This window comes from Mesoplodon densirostris, chromosome 3, assembly GCF_025265405.1.
Source record: "Mesoplodon densirostris isolate mMesDen1 chromosome 3, mMesDen1 primary haplotype, whole genome shotgun sequence".
NCBI lineage: Eukaryota > Metazoa > Chordata > Mammalia > Artiodactyla > Ziphiidae > Mesoplodon > Mesoplodon densirostris.
The window spans coordinates 8,845,130-8,858,195 of NC_082663.1; positions in this window are offsets into that span (position 1 = coordinate 8,845,130).

Consider the following 13,066-nt stretch of genomic DNA (forward strand, 5'->3'; position numbering starts at 1 on the left):
AGGGATTTACCCAACTTCAACAAACACTCGTGTTCACAAAAAAGTAAAAATAAAAAATAAAATAAGCACTATTCAAATGTTTGTAGTGACTTTATTCATAATCATCAAGAATTGCAGAAAAAAAATCCAAATTTTTTCTACTGGTGAATGATAAAGTCGGGTATATCCATACAGTGGACCCCTACTCAGCAATAAAGATTAATAAACACGAAACAATCTCAAATGCATTATGCTAAGTGAAAGCAGCCAGACTCAAAGGTTTACATTCTCTATGATTCCATCCATACGATATTCTGGAAAATAGAGGGAGAGGAGACAGATGAGTGGCTGCCAGGGAGTGAGGGTGGGGAGAGGGTCTGACCACAAAGGGCACAAGGGAATTTTGTGGGTAACGGGATTATTCGATATCTCGACTGTGTAGTAGTTAGGTGACGGTATGCGTTTGTCTTTCTGTATGTAAATGATACCTCAATTTTTAAAAGCATATAGCTTTCATATTTTACCATTAACACCTTAAAACATTAGGTTAAAACATTCTAAATGGTATTTTTATATGGTATCATTATTGGCCACCACTTGGAAGACATTTCCATTGATATTTCCTTAGGCCAGAATATTGGTTTTTCTGAACAAAGGATTGACAAAAACAACTGAAAGAAAAAAAACCATATCAAACCCACTTTGAAACTTTGAAGCTTTCTCCCGCTGTGGGAGAAAAACTGTAAATAGCAAATCCTTGTCCTTCATCATTTCCCTCCACATACAAATGGAGCAGTAAGATCCTCGTTCTTGTTTTAATTCCAGCAACAGTTCATTTGATTCTGGGACAAAATTCATCATAATCAGTCTGAATTATTTTCACATTTGCTAGCAGTTTGCATGATTTGACCAACAGTCATACGGATAATTTGAAATATTTGTTTGTTCCTATCACACTAAACATAATCCATTGCATTCTGCAGCAAAGTAATTCTTTATGCCTGAAAAAAAAATCAGAACCTTCTGTTTTAATGGAAACTCTTTTTATATAGGATCAAAATCCATGTCTTAAAAAGTATCAAGTAAAAACCTTAACAAATAATCACCAAACCACAGAAGATACAAAACACCAATCTGAACCAAACAGTGAAACAGAATAAAATGTAAATCCATCATGTACTTACCTCAGAGAACTGCTGAGCACTCAAGCTTCTTTTCTTCCCTTTGCCTAACTACTAAGTGGGTGGAAATGTTTTCCTTTCATTTACTGGAAATAAAAGTGATGCTGCATCAGCAGATAGGCTACGAAATAAAATAAAAACAAAAAAGACAAGATGATGCCTAGTTAAATGTGAACAGAAAACGACAAGAGGCTTCGTAAGGGTGTGAATTTTTGTGATCAAAAACTGTATTTGGAAAATTAAAATGTGGAAGGAAAACACCGAACATCTCTTCAAGAACAGAAAGAGGACACAGCACATGCCAGGTCCCAAAATGCAAGAGAGACAGGATGGAAAGTAAGATGCAGGTGAGTGTCTGAGAGAGGAGGAGAAAAGTCAGCTGAGCTGAACCGAAGGACAGTGGAAAGTGATTTGTAAATTGTAAATACAAGCAGAAACACATGGTGAGTGTGAAATCCATTGTTCTATTTTGGAACCCACCACCCAAAATACTTAGATTTTGAACTGAGATATTATAAATGAAAAATTGTCAGTAGAGAAATGTTATCTCAATTAGTGATTATGCTAAGAAAAACTTCTTCATTAGAAATTGCAAGTTTAGGGACTTCCCTGGCAGTCCAGTGGTTAGACTCCATGCTTCCACTGCCAGGGGCACAGTTTCGATCCCTAGTCAGGGAATTAAGATCCCATGTGCTGAGCGGTGTGGCCAGAAAAAAAAAAAAAAGAAAGAAAGAAAGAAATTTCAAATTTAGACTCATTTACTCAGGAAGAAACCAGCACTGTGAGAATTTCATAGTCATCCAAAGGGAAAAAAAGTTTTAAAAAACAGAATGGACAGCAAAATGTATTCCAACTAGGGCTTTTTTAATCTACAGAGAGACAGCTGGGTCAGTTACCTGCTCTTAATGAATCCATGTTAGAATAAAATATTGTCCAGAAATAAGATTATTACTGGGGATGTTGGAGAAATCATGTACCACAGGAGAGGTGCAGAGATCTCTTAGCAGTGTGCAAACATTAGTCCTGAAAAGGGGAGGAAGGTCAATTCTGGAAACTACAGACTGACAAGACCTGGACCTCAGGAAAGAGTCAGACTGAGAAGGTTCATGCACAGCAGCAAAAAGGAAGCAGAGACTCCTGCTGTATGTGACAACACGGACGAACCCAGAGGACACCATGCTGAGTGAAATAAGCCTCCACAGAAGGACAAATACTGCATGCGTCCACTTCCTCGAGGGATCTAAAATAGTCAAACTCACAGAAGCAGAGTGGAATGAGGGTTGCCAAGGGCTTGGTAGAGGGATAAAGAGGAGCTGTGTTCAGTGGGTATAAAGTCTCAGTTATACGGGATGAATAAATTCTAGAAATCTAGGCCTTCCCTGGTGGCGCAGTGGGTAAGAATCCGCCTGCCAATGCAGGGGACACGGGTTCGAGCCCTGGTCCGGGAAGATCCCACATGCCACAGAGCCACTAAGCCCGTGCGCCACAACTACTGAGCCCGTGTGCCACAACTACTGAGCCCGCATGCCACAACTACTGGAGCCCACGTGCCACAACTACTGAAGTTCACGTGCCTAGAGCCCGTGCTCCACAGCAGGAGAAGCCACCGCAATGAGAAGCCCGCGCACCACAATGAAGAGTAGCCCCCGCTCGCCACAACTAGAGAAAGCCCGTGTGCAGCAGCGAAGACCCAACGCAGCCAAAAATAAATAATTAATTTTTAAAATATATATATATATATATATTATAGAAGTCTACTGCTCAATACAGTGCCTACAGTGAAGAATTCAATACTGTACACTTCACAACTTGTTAGGAGGGCAGACCTCATGGTAAGTGTTCTTACCACCAAGACAAGAACAACTACACAACACAAAAGAGTAGGAGGAAACTCCTGGAGGGGATGGATATGTTTATACCTTGACTGTGGTGATGGTTTCACAGGTGTGTGCATATGTCCACTCATCAAACTGTATACATTACATACATCCAGGATTTTGTTGGGGGGTTTTTTGTGTATCAATTAGACTTCAATAAACCTGTTTTGTTTTGTTTTTTAAGAAAAATGTGAGAAAGCAAATAATAAAAAAATGAGTCAAAAATTATGTAGGGACTACAGAAGACAGTATGGATGGCTAGGAATGAATCATGGCAGGGTAGCGGGTTTTCTTTTTTAACTAGGAAGCCAACACCACTGGGTGTGGGATAAAGGAAAACAGTGTAGCTGGACTTCAGTAAGACATGTGAACAACTCTCCCCTGACACACTTCATTCGCCCATTTATTCAACAAATACTATGGACCAACCACCTAAGACATGCAGGCACTGTCCTCCGAGCTGGGGCACAGTGATGAATTCCACGTGGAGGTGACATTCTGGCTACACGCTCGTCTACACATCCTTGTAGTCAAGACAGAGGGACATGAGCTGTAAGAGAGCATCACTGAGTAGAGTATAAGCTCAGTGAACAACAGCCTCCCAGGAGTGCGGCCAGAAGAGCAAAAGTACAGGTTACAGGTGGGGAGGTCTCAGGGTTCTGCCTCATTCTGTGGCTGCTTCCTTCACACAGCGTGGATGAGAAGACTGATGGCATGGTTGTTACAGCTGTGGGTGGCACAGGGGCAACCAGATGACTGGATGATGAAATTAGGATCCCCTCAAAACCCCTGGCAGTCGGGCAAGTCAAACAAAATAAAATTTCAAAAGGAATATATTTAAGGTTCTTTATTTGCTTCAAAAAACTAAAACCCTCTTGGATCAAAAAAAAAAAAAAAACTCCACGAATGTGGTTTATATAAGATTATTATATGGGACAGATGATGACTTAGAAGCATAACTAAAAATTCCATGTGAGTTGAGAGTGTCATGTGTCGTCTAATTTGAAGATGAGGAAGGGGGTCATCCATTCTCCTCTGTGCTGGTTGGGCCACATCTGGGGCCATGTCTGGGTCCAGGAGCCACACTTCAGAAAGATCATCATACAAACTCTAGCTTCTGTTAAGAGGAGAGTTACCAGCCTAGGGAGGTTAGTTTATATGAAGAACTTGGAGAATAGAAGATTCACTGGGGACAGGAGACAGTCCCTCAAATCTTTGAAATTCTAGCCCATGGAAGAAGAACTAGATTCCTTCAGGGTGATCCCCAGGGGGTAAAATTGGACCAGTGGGTGGGAAGTGCCAGGGAGCCTGGTTTCAGTCACATTTACAGAAGGCATTTCCAACAGGGGTGCCCAAGGTAAACGGGCTGCCTGAAGGGCTGGGAGCGAACTGCCAGTCCTGGGAAGCATTCACTCAGGGCTCCCTAGCCACAAAGGAAACATTTCAGACAGGAGTTATGGTTATTTAGACTCAATAACCTAAAGGTTCCATTCAGCACTGTTCGTGCATGTCACTTGCTAATCTACGCAGGACGTCCTTTTTTAGGCAGTACAAAAAGCAAAAGAGAACGCATTTTGGCTTTTAACTTGCTGTCAAAATTTGGTGTTGGGCGTGACCCGTTCTAAACATTAGTGGCAATCTCCCAGAGGAGGAGGAGGGAAAGGACACCGAGGGCAAAGGCGAGGGGAAGGGGCTGGATGTGACCTACAGTGGCTGGGAAGGAGGGGGGCGGAGGGGAAGGTCTGGCCCAGGGAAGGGAAGCTCTGCTCAGGGCTGCCCGCTCCCCTCCTCACCCACTGAATCCACCACCTTGCTCCACCCACCTCCTGTTTTCCAGTCTCTAACTTTGGGGACTGCTGACCTAAATCACATGAATCACGTGTTTCTCTGTTCCATTTGATGATAAAGACATATATCAGGGGAGAAAGAGGGAAAGACCTGAAGATGAAAAGAAAGGACTTCCCTGGTGGTCCAGTGGTTAAGACTCCACAGTCCCAAAGCAGGGGGCACAGGTTCGATCCCTGGTAGGGGAACTAAGATCCTGCATGCTGCACGGCAAGGCCAAAAGAAAACATGAAAAACAAACCAGAAACAATACGTAACCAGCACGATGAAAAAGAAGTCACAAACAACATGTAACCAACATAAACCTCTGAAATTCAGCTCTCCATCTTCACAAAGCGTGGCTCTGACTGCCGGTGGATGTGCCCTGAAATACCCAGCTCTCCAATTTTCCACTCATTTACCAACGTACATGGTCACAACAGCCCAGCTTTCAGCCCCACAGCATTGCTGAGCAGGTCTCTCTCCAATGTGCTTTATTTTTTTATTATTTTTTAACATCTTTATTGGAGTATAATTGCTTTACAATGGTGTGTTAGTTTCTGCTTTATAACAAAGTGAATCAGCTATACATATACATATGTTCCCATCTCATCCCTCTTGCATCTCCCTCCCTCCCACCCTCCCTATCCCACCCCTCCAGGTGGTCACAAACCACCTAGCTGATCTCCCTGTGCTATGCGGCTGCTTCCCACTAGCTATCTATTTTACATTTTGTAGTGGATGTATGTCCATGCCACTCTCTCACTTTGTCACAGCTTACCCTTCCCCCTCCCCATATCAAGGAGTTATGGTTATTTAGACTCAATAACCTAAAGGTTCCATTGCTCTAGTCCATGCTTTAGTAGGTCTGTGTCTTTATTCCTGTCTTACCCCTAGGTACTTCATGAACATTTTTTTTCTTAGATTCCATATATATGTGTTAGCATAGAGTATTTGTTTTTTCCTTCTGACTTAATTCATTCTGTATGACAGTCTCTAGGTCCATCCACCTCACTACAAATACCTGTTTTATTCCTTTTTATGGCTGAGTAATATTCCATTGTATATATGTGCCACATCTTCTTTATCCATTCATCCGATGATGGACACTTAGGTTGTTTCCATCTCCGGGCTATTGTAAATAGAGCTGCTATGAACATTTTGGTACATGTCTCTTTTTGAATTATGTTTTTCTCAGGGTATATGCCCAGCAGTGGGATTGCTGGGTCATATGGTAGTTCTATTTTTAGTTTTTTAAGGAACATCCATGCCATTCTCCATAGTGGCTGCATCACTTTACATTCCCACCAACAGTGCAGGAGGGTTCCCTTTTCTCCACACCCTCTCCAGCATTTATTGTTTGTAGATTTTTTGATGATGGCCATTCTGACCGGTGTGAGATGATATCTCATTGTAGTTTTGATTTGCATTTCTCTAATGATTGGTGATGTTGAGCATTCTTTCATGTGTCTGCTGGCAATCTGTACGTCTTCTTTGGAGAAATGCCTATTTAGGTCTTCTGCCCATTTTTGGATTGGGTTGTTTTTTTTAATATTGAGCTGCATGAGCTGCTTGTAAATTTTGGAGATTAAGCCTTTGTCATATATATATATATATATATATATATATATATATATATATATATATATATATATATATATTGGCTGCATTGAGTCTTCGTTGCTGCGCACAGTCTTCAGTGGTTGCAGCACATGGGCTCAGTAGTTGTGGCACGGTGGCGCAGTATTTGTGGCTCGTAGGCTCTAGAGCACAGGTTCAGTAGTTGTGGCACACAGGCTTAGTTGCTCTGCGGCATGTGGGATCTTCCCGGACCAGGGCTCGAACCCGCATCCCCTGCATTGGCATGCAGATTCTTAACCACTACGCCACCAGCGAAGTCCCTCAGATGTGCTTTAAAAAGTGGCATCTCACATGTGAATTGGAGCTTACCTTCTATCTGAACTTGTAAAAATTAACTTTTCACTGAAAAGTCGTATGTATGGTAAAAATGCAAAAAATAATTTTTTAAATATGTAATGAAAGACATCTTCCTCTTACCTCAAGTCCCAAACGCCACCCACCCTCCTGAGATGCAAAAGCTATTACCAGTTTCTCCTATATTCATAGATGACTGCGGGCAGGATGTGTGTGTGTGTGTGTGTGTGTTAGAAACAGAACACGTGTGAGCATGTGAATGCCCCGTGATGACATAAACAGATGCAAACATCACTGTTCTGTCCCTTTTTCGTTACACCTGACAACATCCCACGCTGCAACAACACCTATTGTTATAACACCAATTAGCTTGCAGACCACTGGTGCAGAGAGGAGAGAATAACCTGGAAGTCATATTGGTTCATGTGTGATTTTTCTGCAAGGGGAGCTTAGCTTTGAATGATGAGAGCAGAATTAGAAGCTTCGGCTGGAAAGGAAGTGGCTCTCAACCTGGGACCCTTTCTGTTGTACTTTAAGAAATTGTAAAAGGAGGGTCTGCATCGCCCAAGGGCTTGCACAGTCCCGGGCTTGCAGCAAGTGGAAGCCCTAGGAGACTCATCGTTGCTGTGCTATTCCCCAAAACCAGCATTCCCACGCTATTTGAATAAATTATTATCCCCTGGGGCAGTCTCCAGCGCCACTGAGCTGTCCATCTGGACAGTCCAGGTAATCTCCCCAGGTACCAGTGATTCTTTCTGTTAATGCTCTGATTTCAAGGTTGCACCCATTTTGAATAGTCTCCCATTAACCCAACTTTTCCATAAGGCAGGTGACGTTTAATGTGCATTGTTGAAGAACACGTGTCACAGCACAGGAACCTCTCTCCGGAATCACACGTGCGTTGGTATGTGTCACTCTGCTGTAGTTTTTTCACAGCTGCTCCAGACACACAGACCAGAAGGTACTAACTAGTCTCCAAACGATGCACGTTTAGGCTAGGTCTAATTATTTACTTATAAAAATGATGCCGTAATTAATTTGGTCAGATGTTCTTATGGACTGATTTGTGTCCTCCCAAAATTCATGTGTTGAAGCCCTAACTTCCAGGACCTCAAAGACAGGGCCTTTAAAGAGGTGATTAAGTTAACATGAGGCTATTAGGGTGAGGCCCTAATCTGGCAGGACTGGCGTCCTTACAGGAAGAGAAAGACACACCAGGGATGCACGTGCGCAGGGGAAAAGCCACATGAGGATGAAGTGAGAAGGTGGCCATCTGCAAGCCAAGGAGAGACAAACCCTACTGGCACCTTGATCTTAGATGTCCAGCCTCCAGACTGTGACACATAAACTTCTGTTGTTGAAACCACCCATTTTGGGACATTTTGTTATGGCAACCTGAGCAAACTAATACAGATGTGTACTTTTCACCAGTCGTTCATTTTCCAGCGTAGGTGGAAAATGCACTAACCCATCTGTAGGTGGGGTAGACCTATCAGGCAGGTAGATGGGAATTCAGTTCTGCTTAGAAGGTATTATTACTTGAGGACCACCCTGTGCCTGCTACCGTGTGATAGAAAGTCAGGGAACCCAGGCTTCAGAGTTTCTCAAGTGTTGCTGATAGCTAAGCTAACTGGGTAGACGGGATTGATTCCCAAGCAACAGAACGTCCCCTGCGTCCTGCCCAGGCAGTGAAATGGGGGAAATCGCAGTTTTAACATCAGAGGGCCTGGGTTTGAATACCAGCTCCACTACTTGCCTATTAGTGCCTGGGCCTTAGCAAACGAATCTCTCTAAATGCCTCCATTTACCCCACTAAGAAATACCATGTCTACACTGCAGAGCTAACATGAGAATTAAAAATAAAGTATGTAAAAGGCTGATCACATGGTAGACAGTCATTACACGAGCACCATCCTTACTATCATAGTTTCTGGACTACGAATTTTCATTCATAATTAACATTTTCAAGTCAAGAGAAACTTCTGGCAACCACAGTTTGCTTTTCCGCGCTGTCACGGATGTACCAGTTGAGTAGTTTAGACTGGGGTAAGGGCAGGTGGAAGCAAGGAATCTGACACTTCTCCATTACAAATTCATCTCTTTCGGTCTTACTAAAACTCAAATTCATATTAACACACTCCTTACCAAAATGCAAATGCCTTTGAAAATGTAAGGCTTAAAAGCAGAGATGTGAAAAAGGGGCTACGAGATGGGAAGAGGGATAAATTAGGAGTTTGGGATTAACAGATACACACTACTGTATATAAAATAAACAAGAAGGACCTACTGTATAGCACAGGGAACTATACTCAATATTTTGTAATAACCTATAAAGGAAAAGAATCTGAAAAATACATATATGTATAACTGAATCACTTTGCTGTACCCCTGAAACGAAAACATTGTAAATCAACTATACTTCAGTAAAAAAAAATGTTTTTAAATGTTAAAGTGTGCAAAAAACAAAAAGGTGAAGGGGTAAAGGGTAACAGCCTGGGACAAGGTCAGTGCAGGGGGAGGTAAAGGGAAGCTCACTGGAACAGCAGCAGCTTCATCAGCTTGCCTTAGGATTTTGCTGACTACCAGCTATGCGGTACGGGCACTCGCCTAATGTCTTGTGACACGCCACCCCTTCTTCAGCTGTCACTTTCCCCATGGACAATACCGCAAAGCTATATCTATAGCCAACCGTACAAGACCTCGCCAAACGAATGTATCCACCGAGTTTGGGATATGGATGGAGTTTTGTGAAATTATTCTGACACAGCTGCCCAATTGTTCATCCTACAATATTATGGAGAAGAAAACTCACTTGATTCCTCCCTCGAATCCTTGAATTAAACCTAGTGATCGATGAGCTACTGTTTTATCCATCCTCCTGGGTAACGTTCACACCATAATATTAAATGAGAAAGAGTAAGACATCTAATCTCCCTCACCTGGAAAAGGCACATGGTTTTTGTTGCTCATGTTCCATTTGCATTAGTCCACTGGGTCACGAGTGCACCAATTCCAATACAGCCGTAAGGCATCCTTATTACAGGAACACTTCACTCCAAAGGGAGGAGTCCTGCCCAAGAGGATCCTGGACGACTAAAGTTTTCTATCTGAGCAAAAAACTTTATTGTGTTATTTAGATGGAGATTTTCATACATTTATACAAATATCCATCTGTTTCCATTTAAGTATATGACCTGCACCATCTTTGGGGAAAAAGAGCTCCTCCTGTTTAATACCTGCTATGACGAGTAGTATTTTCATTCGTCCAAAATAACCTAGTCCCTAAATGGAGCTCTTCAAGGAAGAGGACACTCTTCTGATGAGGAGGCAGCTGAGACGTTCCAGGGACAGTGACAGGTCCTCCTGCCGCCCGGTGGGTGGGGGCAGGCACCTGGCAGGGGGTCCCACCCTCCCTGCGCCCAGCACCATGGCCTGGCCCCTGCACGGAGCCCTTGACCCAGAGAGAAACCTGGCTCTCGTCTCTCACACCCTCCAAGTTCCTCTGGCCTCAACTTCATAACCTTAACTTCCACTAAGCTTTTTCCAATTCTTCTGTTCCCCAGTTAAAATTCTCAACATGGAATCCCATAGCTCAGCTCACGTCTATCTGCCAGCCACACCAGATGTCCAAACCTGGGTCGACAAACTGGAGAAGGGTTGGGGGCTTCTGGTCCTCAGAAGGTTGCTCTGGGGACAAGGTTATGGGTGAGGCAGTGTCAGAAGGGGATGAGGCACCGTTAGTGACCTATTTCCACCAGAATCTTCAAAAACAGTCCCCTGGTTTAATCAGGACCCAGGGAACACAACTGTGTTCTCTCCAGCTGAGCCCTGGGGGCGGGGGGCGGTTATAGATTCCAACTTCCTTCTCTGGTCCTACACATTTCTCAGCTGGAGTCCTGATATGTTTCTCTTCACTCATCTGCACTCCAGTATTCAACTACCTTGTTAGCAAATCACAGCCTCCTCGTGCTTGGGGATGCTGAGTCCTGCAGTTGTGTGACTCGCCTTCACCGCTGAAGGCTGCTGTGATGCCTCCCAGACCCCCGGAGGTTGGCGGCCCTGCTAAGATGGGAAAACTCATCATCATTTCAAGTCTTAGGACTCAGCCTGCTTGTGGAAGGATCCCTTCGGCAACATCCCCACCAAGTGGCTGTCCAGCCTCTGCTCCAGCATCTCCAGTGACAAGGGACTCACCAGGTCCAGAGGCAACACATTTTGACTTTAAATGACTTTATTAGGACTGTACTTCATCCTGAGGGTGAACGTCACGTCCCTCTGGCACCCACCCAATGACCCCAGTTCACACCCCAGAGCCACAGAACAGGTCGAATTGCAGGGAAGCAGCCAAGTGCAGTAAGACCCTGCACCTCCGTGTCAGGTTGTAACTGAGCAAATTAATGATGACACACCACTCCCCCTTGGTTAAAAAAAGGAAAAGTAAGACGGGGCCACCCCCCTGAGGATGAGAACAGGACAGTTCCAGTGCATGGAAACCCAGGCACACAGCCGTGTTACCACTTTGCTTTCTGCTGCTGCCTGGCAGCCCTTCAAAATCTGAAAGATCTTTCCTCCGAACCGTCTCTCACCCAGGGTAAACATCACACCACTCTGTGCCTCTTAGGATGTCTTTTCAAGACCCTTTACCATCTAGAAGTTACTCTGCTTATCAATGCGGTTTCTTCTGCTCCCTTTTCTAATTCTAGTTCTTTATATCACCCATGTTAGTTTAGGGACAAACTGCCAAAAGCTTCCCCCGTGTAAGCCTGGAAGGGAGACCTGGAGAGAACACCCCTCCCGGGGAGGCCTCCTTTGCGAGCATGGTCCACCCACACCCTTCAACGGCCCAGTAGAACTTCTGGAGGCTATTCAGTCCTGACCATGAAGTCAGCGGGATGGTTTCCTGCTCTTCGCAGCCGGCACATGGGAGAGTCCTCTTGAAGCTTGGCTCCCTTTAACTTCCTTTCCTCGTCAGAGCTAAGGGAATGCTGGCTAGGGCCCAGACAAGTCTGGGTAGTGCCAAGCGTGGCTCTCCTAAGTACCAGTTTGTCTTAGCCTGGGCTGCTCTAATTGGGGGGCTTAAACACCAAGCATTTACCTCTCACAGTTCTGGAGGCTGGGGAGTCCAAGGTCAAAGCGCTGGCTGATCCAGAGTCTGGTGGGGGCCTGCTTCCTCGTTCATAGATGGCCCTCTTCTCGCTGTGTCCTCACGTGGTAGAAGGGGTGAGGGAGCTCTCTGGGAGTCTCTTTTATCATGGCACTAATCCCGTTGATGAGGGCCCCACCCTCGTGACCTAAAGCAAAGGCCCCACCTCCTGATACCATCACACTGTGGTGGGGGGGGTTAGGATTTCAACACAGGAATTTTGGGGGACTCAAACGTGCAGTCCATAACACAGCTCCTCTACTTGGCAACCCTACCTGTCAAGAAAGGCAGTCCAAGGTGATTTCTTCCTTTTTCTAATTCCTTTCCCACACTGAGAAATCATCTCTCCCCCTACCAAACTCCCTGGGGGCAGGGATACAGCTGAGGCTCTGCTATTACTCATCCCTGCCCATGTCCCCAAGGACAGGATGCTCTCCTCGGATGTCACTGTGAAGGCCACGTCCAAGTTCACAGGCCCCTTGACTTGGTACAGTTCCCAAACACCACTCTGGGAGCAAGCTTCCCTGTTCCTGGGAGCTCCCCGTCTCTCTGCGACACTCCAGACACACCTTCCAACCTCTCTAGCAGGTGTTGCCTCTTCCAGTGCCCTCCAGACTGGGGGAGTGGGCTCATTCACACTGCCGGGCACCTCTCGGCCCAATGCAACCTCAACCCTCCTGTCTCCGTCAGGCTGCTGAGGGTGCAAATTACACAGCACCCACGTAAAAACAGCTTAAGAACAACATGGTCTTATCACTTCACTGCACAAGATGTCTTGAAGTCAGAGGCTCCAGGTCGGTTTAGCCACTCAGTGCATCATCAAAGAAAGACCCAGTCTTTCCTTCTTTCTGCTCCTCCAGCCTCAGCATCTTGGGTTCCATCTTCATTTTTCCCCCAGTGGTTGCAAAATGGCTGCTAAAACTTCAGGTGTTACTGCCGCAAAACCTTTCCCTAAGTTCCCAGTGGACGGACCCTCCAACCTCACTGGAGGAAACTGGATTACTGGCCCACAGCCCATCCTGACGCCCAGGGGATGGGATCAGACAACGGGCAGGGCCCACATTCCCTGAACTCATCAACGCCTGACACCTGGATAACTGGTGCCTGTCAACAAGGAGAGGGGAGAT